Source organism: Capra hircus, chromosome 19 (assembly GCF_001704415.2).
Source record: "Capra hircus breed San Clemente chromosome 19, ASM170441v1, whole genome shotgun sequence".
Classification (NCBI taxonomy): domain Eukaryota; kingdom Metazoa; phylum Chordata; class Mammalia; order Artiodactyla; family Bovidae; genus Capra; species Capra hircus.
In genome coordinates this window covers 9,933,233-9,952,644 of record NC_030826.1, presented here as the reverse complement: position 1 = coordinate 9,952,644, position 19,412 = coordinate 9,933,233, and the positions used below count along the sequence as shown (strand labels likewise).

General features: G+C 48.2%; 1 protein-coding gene across 5 annotated transcripts in view; it reads right to left on the bottom strand.

Moving 5' to 3' along the window:
* The window catches only part of YPEL2 (yippee like 2), a 65,200-nt gene extending 46,085 nt beyond the window's left edge, over window positions 1-19,115 (bottom strand). Inside the window, exon 1 of one of the 5 annotated variants that reach the window (XM_018064134.1) lies at window positions 18,952-19,115. The gene's annotated coding sequence lies outside the window, so the exon portion shown is untranslated. Of the gene's footprint in view, window positions 1-652; window positions 729-7,798; window positions 7,821-9,209; window positions 9,251-18,951 lie in introns of those variants that run through there. The other 4 variants (XM_018064139.1, XM_018064135.1, XM_018064136.1 and 1 more) reach the window with 4 other exon arrangements.

Genomic DNA, 19,412 nt, shown 5'->3' with positions numbered 1-19,412 from the left:
GTTCGATCCCTGGTCGAGGAACTAAGATCCCACAGGCTGGCCAAAAATATAAATTTAATAAAATAAAAATAAAATCGTGAAAATGGTAAACTAAAAAGAGAGGCTGGTTCTGCTCCACTGTAGCTGAGTGACTGTGGCAAGGTATTCAACCCCTCTTACCCCCAGCTTCCCCAATTCTAATAGAACCGACATACTCAGGGCGAGGAGGATCAAATGAGAGGGTGAAAGTACATGCACAGTGCTGGCACACAAAACACCAAAACTGCAGCTATTACTATTTTTAGTGGTCGATGAATTAGGAAAAAATAAAATAAAAAAAGATGCTGCTGCTTCAAAAGAAGAAAAAGAAAAAGGAGGCCAGAGAGTTCAGAGACAGACATGGTTTTCCTGCCGCTTCATTAGGACTGTCTAGCTTGTCTTCAAGCAAGGTAGATGGGATCATTGGGATCATTGGGATGACAGTTCTCTAAACCTAGAATTCTCCTCTCAAGGTGGTGAGCACGCCGGAGGAACCGCAGCAGTGTCCCCTCCCCTAGAGGGGCGATCTCCCTCGTGGCCATGCTCGAAGGCCCTAAAGCACTGCCAGGGACACAGCATCACTGATGCACACAGCCCTGGCAGGCAGCTGAGTCTCCTTCCCCCTTAAACCCACCTTCTGCATTTCGGCCAGTGTTAAGTATTTAAAAAGCAGATTTGACCATCTCATCACTTTCATGTCCTTCATAAAGGCAATAGGAGGCAGTGGGTGAACAGATGAATTTTGGATATTTAACTAAAATTTAAAAAAAAAAAAAAAACAAAACACTTAGTTCAAAAAATACCTATGTACCCCTATGTCCACTGCAACAGCATTTACAACAGCCAAGATATTGAAGCAAAGTGTGTTCATTGATGGATGAATAAAGATGTGGTGTATATATAATATATATATATTTATTTATATACACACACAATAGAATATTACTCAGTCATAAAAATGAATGAAATCCTGCCATTTGCAGCTACACAGTTGCACTTGGAGGGTATTGTGCAAGGTAGAATAAGTCAGAGGAAAACAAACACCATATGACTTTACTTATATGTCTAAAAACAAAGCAAACGAACCAACATAATAAAACAGAAACAGTCACAGATACAGAAAACAAACTGGTGGCTGCCAAAGAGGAGAGGTGTGGGGGCACAAATAAAACAGGTGAGACACAAACTTCCAGCAATAAAATACACGAGTCATGAGGATGAAATGTACACACAGAGAATTCAGTCAACAATACGGTAATAACTTTGTATGGTGACAGGTCTTGCTGTGGTGGTCACTTCATAATGTATAAAAATATTAAATCACCATGTTGTATACCTGAAATTAATATCATATTGTGCAATATGTAATTAACTACAACCCTATTTTTAAAAGGGGTTTTGGGAACCAGAATCCGAAGATTTCAAATCTCAGTCCAATAATTTATTAGCTGTGTGACCTTTAACTCTCTGGACCTTGCTCTCTTCATCAAAATCTAGGAACACTAATGACCTCATAAGGGTCTTGTGAGAATTAACTAAGCTAAAACCTATAAAGCACTTAACATATGCACCTGGCATATAGTAAAGAAAGAAAGAAAGTGAAGTCGCTCAGTCGCTCCTTCTCCAGGGGATCTTTCCAACCCAGGGACTGAACCCGGGTCTCCCGCATTGCTGGCAGACTCTTCACCAACTGAGCCACCAACGGAAGCTGTCTATCTATATATAAGTGCATACATACATACATAGTTATATATATCTGTTGAGGTTACAGCTTAACCATTTTCCAGCTTTTCCATCTTATAGTTATTGTAGGCCCTAAAGGAGGAAATGGCAACCCACTCCAGTCTTCTTGCCTGGAGAATCCCATGGACAGAGGAGCCTAGCAGGATACAGTCCATGGGATCGCAAAGAGTCAGACACAACTGAGCACAGATGCACTTATTGTAGCAACTCTTAGGAATCCTAAGGAGGATTTCATGCTGGCTTTAAGGACAAGAGGGTAGGCGCATGACTGACTAGCTTGTTCCAGGAGGAAAGAGAGAAGACCCAACTGGAGGCAATATATAGGCTGCAGTGGAAAGGGGACAGGTGAGCCATGCTGGGACTGGAGATAGAGAAAACGAAGAGACAGAATGGCTGTGGAAAACCTCTGTCCCAGGAGATACTCCTCTCTCTTCCCCTTTTTCCTGATCTCACCAGAATCCTCGACCCTGACCCGGGAGCAGGGGGGCCCAGTTTCCCTGGGCTGCCACCTGAGAGAAGTGGGTGGTGGTACCTTCCCCTGGCGAGGAGGACAGGATTAGAGATGGACTTGGATTTTCTGTCTTGGTTCTTCTCACTAGCTGCATCGCCACTGGGCAAGCTGCCTGAAAGAGGCTGACAGTGCCTACCTCGTGGGGGAGACAAAAGCATCAGATGACATAATGCAAGGAAAGCATTCAGCAGAGCACCTGCCATGTGGCTGGTACTCCGTAACCTTGATAAGCTGCGATCATCCTCACCAGCAAGAGAGAAAAAAACGCGGGAACCCTTCCTGTCCACAAGACCCGAATGAGCGGTACTCCTGTCTGCCAGGTTGACTCACGGTGGTTAGAGGGTTAGGCCTAAATTAATCCACTTAAAGGTAGACTGCGGTTTAAGCAGGTTCTGGTGGCTTAGCTGCGGATCTGACATTACTGCCGTGTCATTGTGAACAACAGCCCACTCCATCACTTCATGCAATGAAGTTACCTCTGCCGTCTGCACTGACTCTACTAATCCCAGGACAGGGCTGCTACTGAAAACCTTACTGAAACTCTGTATTAAAACTGCCACAAGCTGATGTGCAAGGCACGTGGGAAAAACAATGCTATCACTTCATGGTTAACCCCTTTATACCTCTAAACTCAGGTGGTACTTTAAATCCATCTAGTTGATGAAAAAAATAAATATATAAACAAACCATTTGGATATATTCAGGAAACCACTCTTTCATAAGTAAAACCAACCATTCATCTCTATGTTGGATACAGGGTCTAGTCTTGATTTCAGGGGGATTATCTGTCAGATGATAATCCTACATGATCTCTAGGATTCCTTCAGCTCTTAAAATCCTGATTTCATGTTGCAATGATGTCTCTGCCAGCTGAACCCTGCCCCAGAGGAAAGTGCCCACCCGCCAACCTTCTGTTTCGCGAGGTCACAGAAACACACCAGCCTCACAGAGTCCACTGGCTGGACAGTGCTTTGCAACATCTGTTACCACATGGCCCTTAGTTCAGCACTCTGCCTGGGAGGCCCCCATGTGAGGCTTACATCTGTTAGAACACCTCCATAGAGAAGAGGCACTTCCTCTTGAATATTCTGAAACTTCCAAGTAATTTACTAGTCATTACATACAAATAGCTGTTGCTAGCTGGCTAAGAAGAGATCAGATATTACTTTGGGTTGTTTCTACAGTTCCAACCAAATATGATCTGTCTGAAGATTCATTACCAAGCACATTTGGCTCAGGTTCATTGATGGCTTCCTTCTTTTTCTTATACAACACCAAGATCCAAAAAGGATTTAAGGGGGCTTTACAAAAGCACAAATCATACAATACTATTAAAATAAATTAAGAAATTAGGGTCAGAAGAATTAACACAAAGAGAGTTAGGACACAAACACACGCTATTAAACTGCTAAAGATTTACTGAATTTCAACTGCAAATTTGGCTTTGAGCTCCCCAGGAACCAAGGCAGGAAAAGAAAATACCAGCCGTTAGATGTTTTATATTTCTTATGAAATAAAAGCATCTTGGTTGTTCAGGATACAGATTCTCTGAGAGATGTTTCTCTTCTGGGTGGTCACAGAAGACAGTGAGCAAGCCAGGGGATAGAGGCCCAGTGCATGAGCCCTTTCCACCCTGGAATTCTCTTGCAAGACTTTCTCAGAGGCCTCTCCATGAAAACGGACAGCGTAAGGAACACTGAAGAGCGATTCAGTAACTGGGATTCTACACGGGGTCAAATGAGGGCGGCCCAAGAACGTGGCTTTCGGATGGTCTGGCTGGATCCAGCGATATCGACTCTCCGGAGGAATGGGAGAGCTACACAGCCTTCTGGCAGCGCTCCACGAATATCATTTATCACAACCAGGCTTTTGAGTAACAAAAATATGGGCAGCCTCCAACATGCCAAGTCCAAACACTAATACTTTTGAATGCTAGCACTTATTTGGCCCTGGTGCTGCATTCAGCTCTCTCGTTGGGCTGTGTTTTCCCCTGAAACTCTCCCTTACGGGCCTCCTCTTGCCTCTCTGAGCCTGTCTCCCTGGCAGCTCTTCCATCCTCCTCCTCCTTGGAGGAGCTTCCACCATATGCCTACCTGCCTGCCTGCCCGCCCTCCCCCCACCCCCTCCAGCATTCTCATCCACACTCAAGCCTTCTAAATACCTCTCTGGATTCCTTTCTTTCTTTAATATTTATTTATTTTGATTTATTTGGCTGCACTGGGTCTAAGTTACAGGATCTACTTCCCTGACCAGGGATTGAACCCAGGCCCCCTGCACGGGAAGCGTGGAGTCTTAGCCACTGGACCACCAGGGAAGTCCGAGGATTCCTCTCTACAAGGGGACCCCTTTCTGGCTCCTAGGAAAGCGCTTCAAATCCCCAAAGCCAGCACCATCTCTCCCCCTCCCCCGGATCCCATCGCCCTGTCCCCCTCTTCTGTCCCCTCCTCCTGGAGGCCCAGCTGCCCAGGCAGGAAACACCCTTTCTTCTCTCTCCCTTCTGTCGCTCACACACACCCTGTCTGTCCCCTACACAGCTGCCTGCCTCGACAGCCCACCTTCCCATTGTCGCCCTCAGTCACAGCCGCACCATTGCAAGCCAGGCTCTCTCTCACCCTGCACTTCCTGAACTAGGCCCCCTGACTCAGCTCTTACCTCGCCAACCCAACAGTTCTAGAACTCTATTTATACAGCACAATCTGATCACAGTGCTTTCCTGTTTCAAACCTCCAGCGGTTTCCTAGCAGCCTGCAAGACAAGGTTCAACCCCCGTTAGGTGGCACTGAAACCTGGGCCCAATTCTCTGTATCTTCTTGTCAGCTTCCCACACTGCTGCAAACCTGTTTCCCCATCAGACCGAGCTCCTTCATTACCTTTTCTCAAGTTAGTTCAGCCTCCTGCAAAGCCTTAACCTATCTTCTCTGCCCAGTAAATACCTATTCATCCCTCAATACCCAGCTCAAATAAGACCCTGAAGAGAGACTTCCCTGGCAGTCCAGTGATGCCGATCCAGGGGATGCAGGATCGATCCCTGGTTGGGGAGCTTAGGATCGATCTCACGCGTCTCACAGGCCAAAAGAAAAAGAGAGCCTAAGCAGAGCTAGGGGGCCCCTTCATCCAGCATGCAAAAAAACTGTTCTCTGGAATAGGACCTTTCCACTCTCAGACTGGAAACTTCCTGCAATCAGAGGTCCAATCTCTACCCACCCACCCTCCTTGGTTCCCAAAGACTCCTGGTATCCAGCACACTGGAGATTTTTGATAAATGTTAATTAACCGAGTAAAATGAATGACCGTCATTGGCTCTGTGCTACCCTATAAAGCTGATATTTTTTATAGTCTCCTTACTTTACCATTATCCAGTACATTTAAAATACTGAATTCTGGGCATTACATGGGACTCACACACCATTAATGTTCCACAAACTCTTCTGATGTAAACTCACTTGGGCGGGCAGGTTGAAACTCAGGACTGTGGAGCCCTATCTCTGATAGGCCCCACCATAAAAACCTCTGATGGTTTTACCCCGCTGCTGTCTGCTGTCAGAAATACTTCCCATTCAGCCTCCCCTGGCCCTTCCCACCACTGCCCACCTAGGGAAACTTCCTAAGGCACCCTCCCCAGGCTGGCAGTGGCTTCCAGACCCCTAGAGAAACCCTGACTTCCCACCCAGGGAACCTTCTCTTCCAGGATGGTCCCCACTAAGGTCCCAGGGCAGTCTGAGCTGCTGCTCTTGGTAAGAATGAGTCAGAGAAAATGCAATGTCAGACTTGGTTCAGGCCAAGAAGAAAAGGGTCCTTTGACCTTGCCTCTGCTCCACATTCCAAAGAAACCAGATCTACCCACTTGCCAGTCCCCAGGGCTGTTACCTTCAGGGTCAGTCCTTCATTTTGTGCTTGGCCATGCTCAGAGAGGATAATCCTGGTTAAAACAAAATGAATGCATTCCTCCCATGATCTGGGGCCCAGACAGGGATCCAGCCCATTCCTCTGTCCCAGACAAGGCTACACGTGAACTGCTATGTAAAGCAGCCATTTAGAAGACCTGTAAAGAAAACGTCTTGGAAAGCAGAATAAGAGATATGGCCAGGCCTCAGATTACTTCCCAAGGGAACCCTCACCTTAGACTCCTCCAATCACCACAAGGACAGGCCCCCAACTCCACGCGATAGCACTTGAGATGATTATTTGATTGTCGCCTGTCTCTCATACACGCAAAGGTCCAATATTATTTACTGAATAAATGAATGTCTTTTGGAACACGGGCACTGTGTGACCTTGATTTCTCTTTAACTGCTGCTCCCCTAGGGCACAGCTGGGGCCCCAATTAGCTACAAACCATCCATCCCAAATCTGCCAATACCATTCTATTGTTCCGCTGTCAGCATGCCTTTGGCTTTCTCACTTTAATCTCCCAATTCAAATAAATCCAAAACTCGACTCTGACATCTGTGGCTGGGCTCCCTGCCTTTCCACGATTGGAATTTGGAAACTGGACTTAAAACTCAGGAGAGAAAAAGGGCAGAGGCGCTTTCCAAAGGCTGCCTGTATGTCCGAAGTCTCAGCCATCACCACCCCAAAGATGGATGCATTTTGTTCTAAGAATTAAACTGTCACCTAGTGTGGCCATTTATTGAAGGAATGGAAAAGAACAGGGTGGGGGAGACAGATTCATTCTAGAGCAAATTTCTGGATTCTTCCTGTTATGGGAATGGCAGATTTTAGTAAGAACGACAGCGTCATCTCCTTTTCAGCCTGGCATACTAAGGGGGGCCAAGCATATTGCTGGTGCAGCCTTCTCATATACTTTAAGAGGCCTCCACAAAGCTACCAGTTTATAGGTTAACCTTCCCACTAGATTGTCATTCCCAACCACGTCCAGGAACCATATCCAGTTAATTACCTGTCATAGCTAGCCCAAAGCCCTGCTGGCACTAAGAGCTCAGAGTAGGAAGGTAGGAAATGAGCAAAGGAGGTAGGAAGAGTCACTGAGGCCTTTCAGCAACTGTCAGAAACTCTCCAGAACTCCACAACTTAATAATTTCTTACTATGGGCCCATGAGGGGTAAAGCACTTGATATGTATTCTCTCAATCCTCACAACAACCCAGAGAAGCAGGTATTATTATGATTACTCCTAGCTGAAAGATGATGAAAAAGCCCAAGAGAAGTTCAGCAATTTGCCCAAGGTCACCATGCTGCTGCTGCTAAGTCACTTCAGTCAGGTCCGACTCTGTGCAACCCCATAGACGGCAGCCCACCAGGCTCCCCCGTCCCTGGGATTCTCCAGGCAAGAACACTGGAGTGGGCTGCCATTTCCTTCTCCAATGCGTGAAAGGGAAAAGTGCAAGTGAAGTCACTCAGTCGTGCCCGACTCCTAGTGACCCCATGGACTGCAGCCCACCAGGCTCCTCTGTCCATGGGACCTTCCAGGCAAGAGGACTGCAGTGGGGTGCCATTGCCTTCTCCGAGGTCACTATGCAAGAAAGTACCAAAAAGTGAACTCAAAGTGTTTGCTGTTCAGTCGTACCTGACTCTTTGTGACCCCAGTGACCACAGGACTCCAGGCTCCTCTGTCCATGGGATTCTTCAAGCAAGAATACTGCTGTTTCCTTCTCCAGGGGATCTTCCCTAAACCAGGGATCGAACCCAGGTCTTCTGCACTGCAGGCAGATTCTTTACGGTCTGAGCCACCAGTGGCTTAAATAGAAAGTACCAGAACTGAGATTTGAATGTGGGAACCACCCCCCCTCCAGGGGATCCTTCAACCAAGACATGACAGAAAGTGATCTGAAGAGGTTCATTCTTGGTCCTGAGCCCTCTAAGACAATACCTCCCGGAAAGAGAGACTAAGTCAATTAATGACAACGGGAAACAAAGATGTCAAGTTCTCTCAAAACATCTTCCGACTCCCAGGGTTGGCCCAATGCGTCAACCTTTAATTGCAGCAACCTGAGAAAACAAATGAGGGAAGAGAATAACCTGAACCAGAAGGTGGGACAACAGATTGCAGCTGCTGCTAAGTCACTTCAGTCGTGTCCGACTCTGTGTGACCCCACAGACAGCAGCCCACCAGGCTCCCCCGTCCCTGGGATTCTCCAGGCAAGAACACTGGAGTGGGTTGCCATTTCCTTCTCCAAGGCATGAAAGTGAAAAGTGAAAGTGAAGTCGCTCCGTCGTGTCCGACCCTCAGTGATCTCATGGGCTACAGCCCACCAGGCTCCTCTGTCCAGGGGATTTTCCAGGCAAGAGTACTGGAGTGGGGCGCCATTGCCTTCTCCGGGGACAACAGATTAGGCAGAAAAAGCTCGTTTTCAGTTCTTATCATCCCTTCAAGCTAAGGGGATATTTAGCTTTCAGGCTGTAGTCATGGGTGGAAATACTTTTCCCCTCAAATCCTGAAGAAAACAAATTAAGAATCATGTAAGCAAAACTAACCAAAAGCCCTATCTAATATATATTTACATAATACACGTTTATACCATTAGCACAGCAAATACTGAAAGTGAATCCTTTCTACCTTATGGTCCCTTTGGAGGTGGGTCAGTTTAGTTAGGGACACCCCAACAAAGACGAAAGCGGTCAAAGAAACGATTAAGGGGAAACACATACAATGGATGATACACAGGGACAGACAGACAAAATAAGATTAGGAAGAGGCAAACAGAAACTCAGGGAAAGGGGGCCAAAGGTTAAGGAGGTTTAGTAGCTGGTTTCTGCCTGGGAGACCAACTGCCTTAGTGATTTCCAGACAGAGTGAGATGGGCTGTGTAGAAAAATCTAGGAAATGGGGATATGCAAGGGTATTATTTGCTTATTCTTATTAGATTCCCTATCCTGAAAATTCTGATTCTATAGGTCTTTAGCTGGGCCAGGAATTCTTAGGACAATCAAGGCTGAGAATCCCTAGGGACAGTCGCACTTTTGAGGATGCCGATTACCTATGTACGGTTTTTCCAGGAGTCACGTATGGATGCTGAGAGCTGGACCATGAAGAAGGCTGAGCGCTGAAGAACTGCTTTCAAAGTGTGGTACTGGAGAAGACTCTTGAGAGTCCCTTGGACAGCAAGGAGATCAAATTCACTGGGAGAACTGATGCTGAAGCTGAAGCTCCAATCCTTTGGCCACCTGATGCGAAGAGCTGACTCACTGGAAAAGACCCTGATGCTGGGAAAGACTGAGGGCAAGAAGAGAAGGGGGTGACCGAGGATGAGATGGTTGGCTAGCACCCTGACTCAATGGGCAGGAGTTTGAGCAAACTCAGGGAGCTTGTGAAGGACAGGGAAGCCTGGAGTGTGGCAGTCCATGGGGTTGCAAAGAGTCAGACACAACTGAGCAACTAAACAACAATTATTTATGTCAGCTAGGCCACTGTTCCGGAGAAGGCAATGGCACCCCACTCCAGTACTCTTGCCTGGAAAATCCTATGGACAGAGGGGCCTGGAAGGCTGCAGTCCATGGTGTCGCTGAGGGGCTGACATGACTGAGTGGCTTCACTTTCACTTTTCACTTTCATGCATTAAAAAAGGAAATGGCAGCCCACTCCAGTGTTCTTGCCTGGAGAATCCCAGGGACGGGGGAGCCTGGTGGGCTGCCGTCTATGGGGCTGCACACAGTCGGACACGACTGAAGCGGCTGAGCAGCAGGCCGCTGTTCACAGGTCTTCATCGTCCAGAGTTCTACTGTGAATGTAAGTCACAGCCCACTTCCGTGGAGCTACTCGACGGCAACGGCAGCCTAAGCAATTTCTCCTTGTATCACACATGCCTCCTGGCATTCCGTGTACATTACCTCTCATGTTCATACCTCCCTGCCTTTGCTCATACTTTTTCCCCTGGCATGTTTCTTTCTGCATGTTGAAATCCTCTTCACTCTTCCCAGTCCTATCTCCAAAATGCCTACCCTTCTTTCTGTATCGCTGTAAGGACTTTAAACTCTTTCTACCTTGTACTCTGGTTATTGACAGAGATGCCTTAATCACTCCTATTTGAGGATATGCTCTTAGGGGCCATATTATAACTTATCTTTTTCTCCCAAAGGTCTTATCATCTGTTGAATGATGATTACCCAGGGAAAAATAAAACCAAGGTTGAATTTCAGCCCCAGACCAGAGGTTCCTTTTCTCTATCTCAAAAAAGGAATCAAAATTTTCCTGACTCAGGCAGGATATGTTCTCTTGCCCCAGGTATTCCCACCCAGAACACCATGGGAAAACTAATCACTAGGCAGGTCAATATTTCCATATCAAAATTTCACATCAGCTAAAAGAAAACCACTTTCTTCTGCCCAACTGATCTCAACCACTGTTCACACCCAGTGGACTCTGTTTGAGCCTCAGTGGAACACAACTGGCTTCCCCAGTGGCTCAGTGGTAAAGAATCTACCTGCCAAGCAGGAGACATGGGTTCTATCCCTGGGTTGGGAAGATCCCCTGGAGAAGGAAATGGCAACCCACTCCAGTATTCTTGCCCAGGAAATCCCATGAAAACAGAGGAGTCTGGTGGGCGACAGCCCATGGGGTGGCAAAGAGTCAGACACGACTTAGCGAGTAAACAGCATCAGGCACCCATCTGCCATCTGAATATCAAGCCTTTCTTTCATGGCAAGAAACAGCCAAGGGAACTCCAGACACTAGAGGCTGATTTCATCCTGAGCAGGCACTCTCTCATTTCAGCTAAAGCCCTCTAAGTCTGGACATACTGCATTCCCAGACCACGGGGGAGGCCTGACTGCCCCGTAACACAGGAGACCGGAGAGGTCAGTGACCCAGCCAGGAAACAGGGATTCAGGTGGCAGTGCCAGACCTCACTGGCAGATGCTGCTCAGCCCCATCCCAAGAGAGAAGGAAGGCTTGGCCTAGTATTGAGACATTATGAGTTCTTTAGAGTTTAAGTCAGGAGTTGGTACTCTTCCAGAATGCACAGGAGTTGTAAGAGCCCGGACCTGAGAAATAAAAGATACAGTTTACAGTCTATCCTATGCCCTACTTAGTTCTGTGTATTAATAAGCAAGTTCTTATTGCCTGTTTGAGCCTCAACGTTTGTGTCTCTAAAATGTAACACCTAAAATGGATTTGAATGCCCAATCCAGCAAATATCTAAATAATACAGAGTTATAAACCATCAGCTTGAAAGCAGGGAAAATAAGAGGATAAAGTTACCACTGGAAAAAATTGGGATACAGGGCCCGACAGTTACTAAAGTCAAGCCACAAATTTGTTTCTCTGCTTCCTGGCAGCCAAAGCAAAAAGAGAAACATGATCAGTTACACCCGACTGTCCACAAAGGAAAGTCATGCCAGTTCCCTGGGAGAGGCAAAGCTTTTCCTGGCACCAGACTCTGAAAGAAAATTTCTCCAATTAACTTAACAGAGACATTAAGTGAAGCTGTAGCTTAAGTCTTCAACTATGTAAACTCTTACAAGAAATATAGTAGCAAGTTACCTAAAGCTATTTTGGAGAGCATCAGTCCATAAAGCAAAGGGCAGGACACCCATCTCAAGTTCATCTCAGTGAAAGTAATTCTGGCGGGGCTGAGCTACCATGGCCCAAGTATGCAGCTTTCAGTTGGCCCAACTTAAATCAAGGATAAAACTAAGACCAGGTAGACAACTTGTTCTTCCAGACACTTCTATAAATATTACTTCTTCCACATAGATGTTTATTAAGAGTTGGTTAGCAGTTTCCAATTAGATGACTTCTACATTCCATTCCAGTTCTGATAAATCTAAGTGACCTTTTTGGTCTTCATTTACTTACATTAATTTAAAATTTGGTAGTTTTCCCCGTCTTACTGCACTCCGAAATCAATGGGAATTCCTGACAGTGAGAGAGAGAGAGAATCTAACTGTTAATATTACTCTTGCTATTAATAGCTAATACCAAGTACTTATGTACCAGGCCCCGGGCCTGGGTTCCTGTACATTCTCTCATTTAATCCTCCCATCAACCCTGTGTGATGGTAACTACTATTAGTCTCATTTAACAAATAAGGAGCAGAGGCTTAGAGAAAATGTCCAAGGTCACAGAGCTTTCTGGTTCCAAAGTCAAGATTCTTAGCTCTACTTATAGTGCCTAGTATTAATGAAACATGATTACTATGTTTGTCCAAACAATGAAGCCTAGAGTGAGGCTAGTAGAGCAGGCAAGAGTTACTAACAACAAAAAAGTAATAGTGGAGCTTTTAGAGACTTTGGCAACCTATTAAAAAAATAAAAGGATGAAAAATTTGTGAGAAGCAGAAATCCCAAAAGAAAGTAATTCCACAGGAACAGCAATCCTCAAGAAAAGGAAGAGAAAACTTCTTTCCCTCCTCTTCTCTTGAAAACAAACTATTATAAAATAATTAACCAATGAAAACCTACTACACAGCACAGGGAACTCTGCTCAATGCCCTGTGATGACCTAAATGGGAAGGAAATCCAAAAAAGAGGGGATATATGTATTATATACACACACCTGATTCACTTTGCTGTACAGCAGAAATTAACAACATTGTAAACCAACTATACTCCAAGAAAACGTAAAAAAAAACAGAGAAAGTCATTTCCTACTCTTCAGCCCAGTCCCTCAGTCGTGTCCAACTCTTTGCGACCCCATGGACTGCAGCACACCAGGCCTCCCTTCCATCACCAGCTCCCAGAGTTCACTCAAACTCACGTCCATCGAGTCGGTGATGCCATCCAGCCATCTCATCCTGGGTCGTCCCCTTCTCCTCCTGCCTTCAATCTTTCCCAGCATCAGGATCTTTTCAAATGAGTCAGTTCTTCCCATTAGGTGGCCAAAGAATTGGCGTTTCAGCTTCAGCATCAGTCCTTCCAATGAACATTCAGGACTGATTTCCTTTAGGATGGACTGGCTGGATCTCCTTGATATCCAAGGGACTCTCAAGAGTCTTCTCCAACACCACAGTTCAAAAGCATCAATTCTTCACTGCTCAGCTTTCTCTATGGTCCAACTCTCACATCCATACATGACTACTGGATAAACCACAGCTTTGACTAGATGCACTTTTGTGGGCAACGTAATATCTCTGCTTTTAATATGCTGTCTAGGTTGGTCGTAACTTTTCTTCTAAGGAGCAAGCGTCTTTTAATTTCATGGCTGCAGTCACCATCTGCAATGATTTTGGAATACCCAAAAACTAAAGTCTGTCACTGTTTCCATTGTTTCCCCATCTATTTTCCATGAAGTGACGGGACCAGATGCCATGATCTTAGTTTTCTGACTGCTGAGCTTTAAGCCAACTTTTTCACTTTCCTGTTTCACTTTCATCAACAGGCTCTTTAGTTCTTCTTTGCTTTCTGCCATAAGTGTAGTGTCATCTGCATATCTGAGGTTACTGACATTTCTCCCACAATCCTGATTCCAACTTTTGCTTCATCCAGCCCAGCATTTCTCATGATGTACTCTGCATACAAGTTAAATAACCAGGGTGACAATACACAGCCTTGACATACTCCTTTCCTGATTTGGAACCAGTCTGTTGTTCCAGGTCCCGTTCTAACTTGTTGCTTCCTGACCTGCATACCAGGTGGTCTGGTATTCCCATCTCTTTAAGAATTTTCCACAGTTTATTGTGATCTACACAGTCAAAGGCTTTGGCGTAGTCAATTAAGCAGAAGTAGATGTTTTTCTGGAACTCTCTTGCTTTTTTGATGATCCAACAAATGTTGGCAATTTGATCTCTGGTTCCTCTGCCTTTTCTAAAGGCAGCTTGAACATCTGAAAGTTCACAGTTCATGTATTGTTGAGGCCAGGCTTGGAGAACTCTGAGCATTACTTTACTAGCGTGTGAGATGTGTGCAACTGTGTGGTAGTTTGAGCATTCTTTAGCATTGCCTTTCTTTGGGATTAGAATGAAAACTGACCTTTTCCAGTCCTGTGGCCACTGCTGAGTTTTCCAAATTTGCTGGCATAGTGAGTGCAGCACTTTCACAGCATCATCGTTTAGGATTTGAAATAGCTCAACTGGAATTCCATTGCCTCCACTAGCTTTGTTCACAGTTTCTACTCTTAAAAGACTCTAAACTTTGGCTCTCTTGGTCATTCATTCATTCATTCATTCACTCCAGCAACAATTAGATATTTACCCTGTGCTACTCCCTGCCAGGCACTGTCAGCAGTGAGCAAGACACAGGAGCTTCCAATCCAGCCATCAAGTAGACAACACACTTCCAGATGGTATTAAAGTGCTTTGAAAATAAAAAAATTAAGGGGATTAAGAGAGGCTGAGGGGCAGGGAAGGAGAACTGTTCTAGATAACAGGTCAGGGAGGGGCTCTCTGAGCAGCAAGTGAGGAAACCCAATCATGCAAAAATTTGGAGACCAGGCACCAGCAGAAAGGCCCAACGACAAAAACAAACCTTACATGTTTTAGAAACTTCAGGAAGGCCACTGCAGCAGACAAGCCAGACTGAAGTAGAATAGACTAAGTGAAGACTGGTAGGGAATGAGGTGGGAGAAGATGGGAGATGGGGCTACAGGGAAAGGAGGTGGATGCTTTCTGAAGGGTAATGGGAGGGGCATAATCCTAGTTTAAAATCTCCAAGGCTCCAAGGGACGCTCCAAGGGAAGTCAAAGCTCCAAGGGAAGTCCAGAGAGATGCAGTACCACCTTTTGTTAGGGATAGTATCACCAAACTCAAAACTGGTAAGGGAATCCCTTTAGCCTGTAGGCCCTGGTTTTCCACTGTTTGTTGTTGTTTAGTCCCTAAGTCTTTTGCAACCCCATGGACTGTAGCCCACCAGGCTCCTCTGTCCATGGCATTCTCCAGGCAAGAATACTGGAGTGGGTTGCCATTTCATTCTCCAGGGGATCTTCCTGACCTAGGAATTGAACCGGCATCTCCTGCATTGCAGGCGAATTCTTTACCACTGAGCTGCCAGGGAAACCTGCTTTCCATCACTAGATGCTAAAAAAGAGTTCCTTTTCCAGAGCTTTATACCCCCTTGTCATGAAGGGAATGCAATTGTCAAGAGCAACTGGTGGTTTGGTTGATAGACTCTAGGGAAATGCCAAGATAATTTACAAAGAAAACTGATCCAGACCTCTATTTGAATCCCACCTGCTCTTCCTATCCTAGGATGTCGTATCCTTGGCTATCCTTTTGTTGCTTTCTTTTTCCAGAGGCTCAAAACTCAACACTCTCCATGTGAGCTGCTTGACCAAACTGAATATTATTAAAGTTAATTTCAACAATCCCACTGTTAGCCTTCCCAAATAAGGCATACCCTTGGCAGGAAGGACCACAGAAATATGAATTTGAATTTGAATCTTTTCTGAAGCTAAATTACAGCTTTGATTAATTCGAGGAAACTTCTTTTACCAACGTGTTTGGACACAAGAACTAAGAGGGAAACATCCAACATGCGGAAGCAGCAGGTGTGTATGTTTCTGCTTGAAAGTAGAGACAGGTAAAGCGATGTGAAACTGCTAGTCACTCAGTCGTGTCCGAGTCTTTGCAATCCCACGGACTGCAGCCCATCAGGCTCCTCTGTCCATGGGATTTTCCAGGCAAGGACACTGGAGTGGCTTGCCATTTCCTTCTCCAGGATCCAACCCCAGTCTCCTGCACTGCAGGCAGATTCTTTACCAACTGAGCTACCAGGGAACGGGTAACAGAGACAGGTAACAGCATCAGAAAACGGTGACTGCACACAGGAACCAAGCCATCACCCAGGAAATAAGGTGGGCTGAGGTCGGCAAGGGGGCATGGAAACTTGTTGTCACTTCTTATTAACAGACAAACCCATGGCTCCCCTCCCTGCTCCCAACAAAAAGTAAAATCACCAGTATGCCCTTCCTCCAGATTACACAGCCTGGAACACCCAGATATTAAACAAAATCAACCTTTCCTGCTGGCCAGACTGTTAATGTCCCAGGCACAATGACTGTTACCATTAACTCAAAATAATTAAAATCGTTAAAACACTGAAAATTCACCTAAATCTGGGAATAATGCAGGAGGTTCAACAGCACTACTCATGACCCCAACCCCACACACCTAGAAACATCCAGTCATACAGAATAGTGAACAGCAGCCCTCAAATGGACTGGAGCAGGGTGCTGTGGGAGTAACAGGGCCTATGCCTACCTCTCAGGGCCAATGCTTCAAGGCAGTTGAAAGCAAACACTATACCCTTAGGTTTCAAAGCCCAGGCCTGCAACAGATGAGTGGTACTGGTTTGTATACAGTGTGGGTCGTATAATCTGATCAAGGCTTTGCATATCATTGTTCACTGCCCCAAACTCCCACTAGTTCAGAGTTTCTTATCAACCATCGGCCTCATAACTTCATGGCCCACTTATTAAAAATGTTCCCCTCTGACAACAAACATCTCCAGCCTGGACTTACAAACTACATGTTTAAACACTACCCAGGTTGTCTTTATGCACATTTAAGTCTGAGAACTTCAGCAATGTTTCTGCAAACTGTGGGCCATGAGTCATGACCAGCAGTTGATATTTTTTTTTAATTAAGTAGGAAAAAATTATAAATAGAACACACTGCAGGTAGTCAGGGCAATTATTGTTTCTGGGAACTTAGGCAGTTGTGGACCTCTGTGCAGTGATGTAAAATGTATTCATCACTGTGGTTCAGTTTGAAAACCACTCTCCTAGAGGGATGAAGGAATATTTTTATGGAATATTTTATGCTATTCCTATGCATGGTGTTTATTTCCCATTTTTCACCCCTAATTCCAAGCTTCTGAATTTTAGGTCAAGCACAAATTATCCAGACACAATGGCTGTTATCGAATCCTAAACTGATGAGGCAATGCCAAACTGAGTGGGGCGGGGGGGGGGGTCAGCCCAAGGCTCCTTCCTGCTCCAGACCCTTCTCAAGGAGCTGGGGATACAGAAAGGTGCCAAAGGGAAGTTTGCACAACTCTCCCCAGGCTGGACCTGTTCCTTGGTAAAGAACGTGCACACTCATTATCACACATTAGAAGAATTGAAATGTTCCCTTATGAGGGGGTATGGAGCCAGGGGCGGGGGAGGCTCAGTCTCAGTCAAAGGAATAGAGAGAACTCAGGTTCAATCCATCAATGCAGTCCTGGGGCAGGAACTAGGTCAAAGGAAAGTCAGCGAAGGGTGAATCCAGGCCCACTGACCACAAGACTCTGAGCTCTCAGAATCAGGACAGCAGTGGACAGCATCAGGCATGTGAGGTCACGTCTCACCCCAGAAGCAGTGACATCAGCTGCCTTGGGCAAGTCACTTAGCTTTTCAATCCCCTAGGTTCCTTGTGTGGCCAATGTTCTGGGAGCAAGTGGAACACAAGCATCCCTTCTTGCCCAATGCTCTAGGACAGGCAGCCCCATCTTGCTGGACCAGAAGAGAGGAACATGGGAGAAAGAGCCAGGGGGAGAAGGAATGGCTGGGACTTCTCTGGCGGTCCAGGGGTTAAGGCTCCAGCTGCCATCGCAGGGGGTGTGGGTTCCATCCCTGGTAGGGGAACTAAGATCCCGCCTGCCAGCAGGATGTGGCCAAAAAAAGTAGCTAGCTGTATTTTCGGCTTTTAAACTCACCAGAAGCAACGACTTACTGAAAACAGCCTCAACACTCGAGGAGAGCAACTGACAAGGAGGCCGGAGCTCAAAAACAAAAAACCCAGCGAAGCCCAGGGGCGGTTTCCCCGGGCCAGGCAAAGCCGCGGGACTGCGGGTGGGTCAGCTCCATCACACAGAAAAACGGAGGGCGCTCACTCCCTTGGCTTTGTAAGCTCCTGTAAGCCGAGAGTGAAGTCAGAGGTGGCAGGCTCCTGGGCCCGGTCCAGAAGAACAGGTGGTTCCCCTCCCCACCATCCTCGCCAACAAGAGAAAAGTCGCCACTTGGGGTGAAGCTGCCCAGAGGAGGTCAGCGGCCAGGGAGGGTGCACCTGAAGCAGTGAGAGGTCCGGGGTGCCCCGCCAGACCCACTTCTCGAGAGATACGCGCTGGAGAGGCCCCTGATTCCGTCGGGCAGGAGTGAACTCGCGCCCACCTCTTTGGCAAGGGCGCTGGGGAGGCGCCGGGAAGCGGCCAGGCAGGAACTCGGCTGCGGTTACCTCTGCCCGCGGCCGGCCAAGCGCTCCTCGGAGTCTCGAGGGCGGCTAGTCTCCCAAAAGGAGGGAGGCGGGGGGGCACACCGAGGGCGGCGCCCCCGGACCCAGTGTCTCCAGCGGAGACCCAGCGACATCGGGGACAGAAAACGCCTGAAACTCCCACCCTGGCCCCCCGCCCACTTCGTCCCAATCCGCGGGAAGTAAGCTGAGAAAGGCGCGGCCATCGGGTCTCCAGGTTCACACCCCCCGCCCCGGCCCCGCTCGCTCCAGACCTGCCCGTCTCGTCGCCCGGGTCCCCGGCCCCGGCCCGGGGACCTGCGCCCCCTCGGCGCCAGCCGCGGGCCGCAGCCGGGGCCCCGGCAGTGTTTGTAAACAAACCGGTCACGTGGCCCCGGCGGCTGGCTCCCCGCCCCCTGTGCCCGCGGCCCCCCCACCTCGCCCCGGGGCGACCCCCGCGCCGGACCCCACCTCGGCCGCGCCAGGCGGAGGGTGCCGCGCTCGCTCCAAGGGAGCCGGGCCGCCGGGGCCCCGGGGCGGGATGGAGGGGGACGGGGACGGGCGCCCCGCGCTCCGACCGGGCGCCCCGCGCTGACAGCACGCCCCACGCCCACGCGCGCCGCGCTCGCGTCTCACTCACCCGGCAGCCAGCAGCCCCGTCCGGCCCGCGCCGCGGTCGGCTCCGCGGGGATGCGCAGCAGCGAAGGACCGCCCGGCCGGATCCCGGGCCCCGGGCGCGCTCTTAAAGCCACAGCCGCCGCCGCCGCCGCTCCGCATCCCTCCGGGCCGGGCCGGGGGCTGCCGAGTGACGGACGCGCTCCCGCGCCTATCCCCTCGGCGCAGCACATAGCAACACGCCGCGGGTTGGCTGCGCCCGGCCGCAGCCCATCCGCCGCGAGCCAATCAGCGAAGGACGGAACTCCGCCTCCTGCTTCCCCGACCTCCGCCCCCCACCCCCCACCACCCCTTCGGGCCCCGCCGGGCTTGGGCGCGGGGTGCGGGGCGCAAGGCGGGCGCCGGGGTCTGGCCCCGAGGAGGCTGAGCCCGCCGCGCCTGGCGAGGCGGGGGGCGGCTGGCCCGAGGAACGGGGAGGAAGGGTGA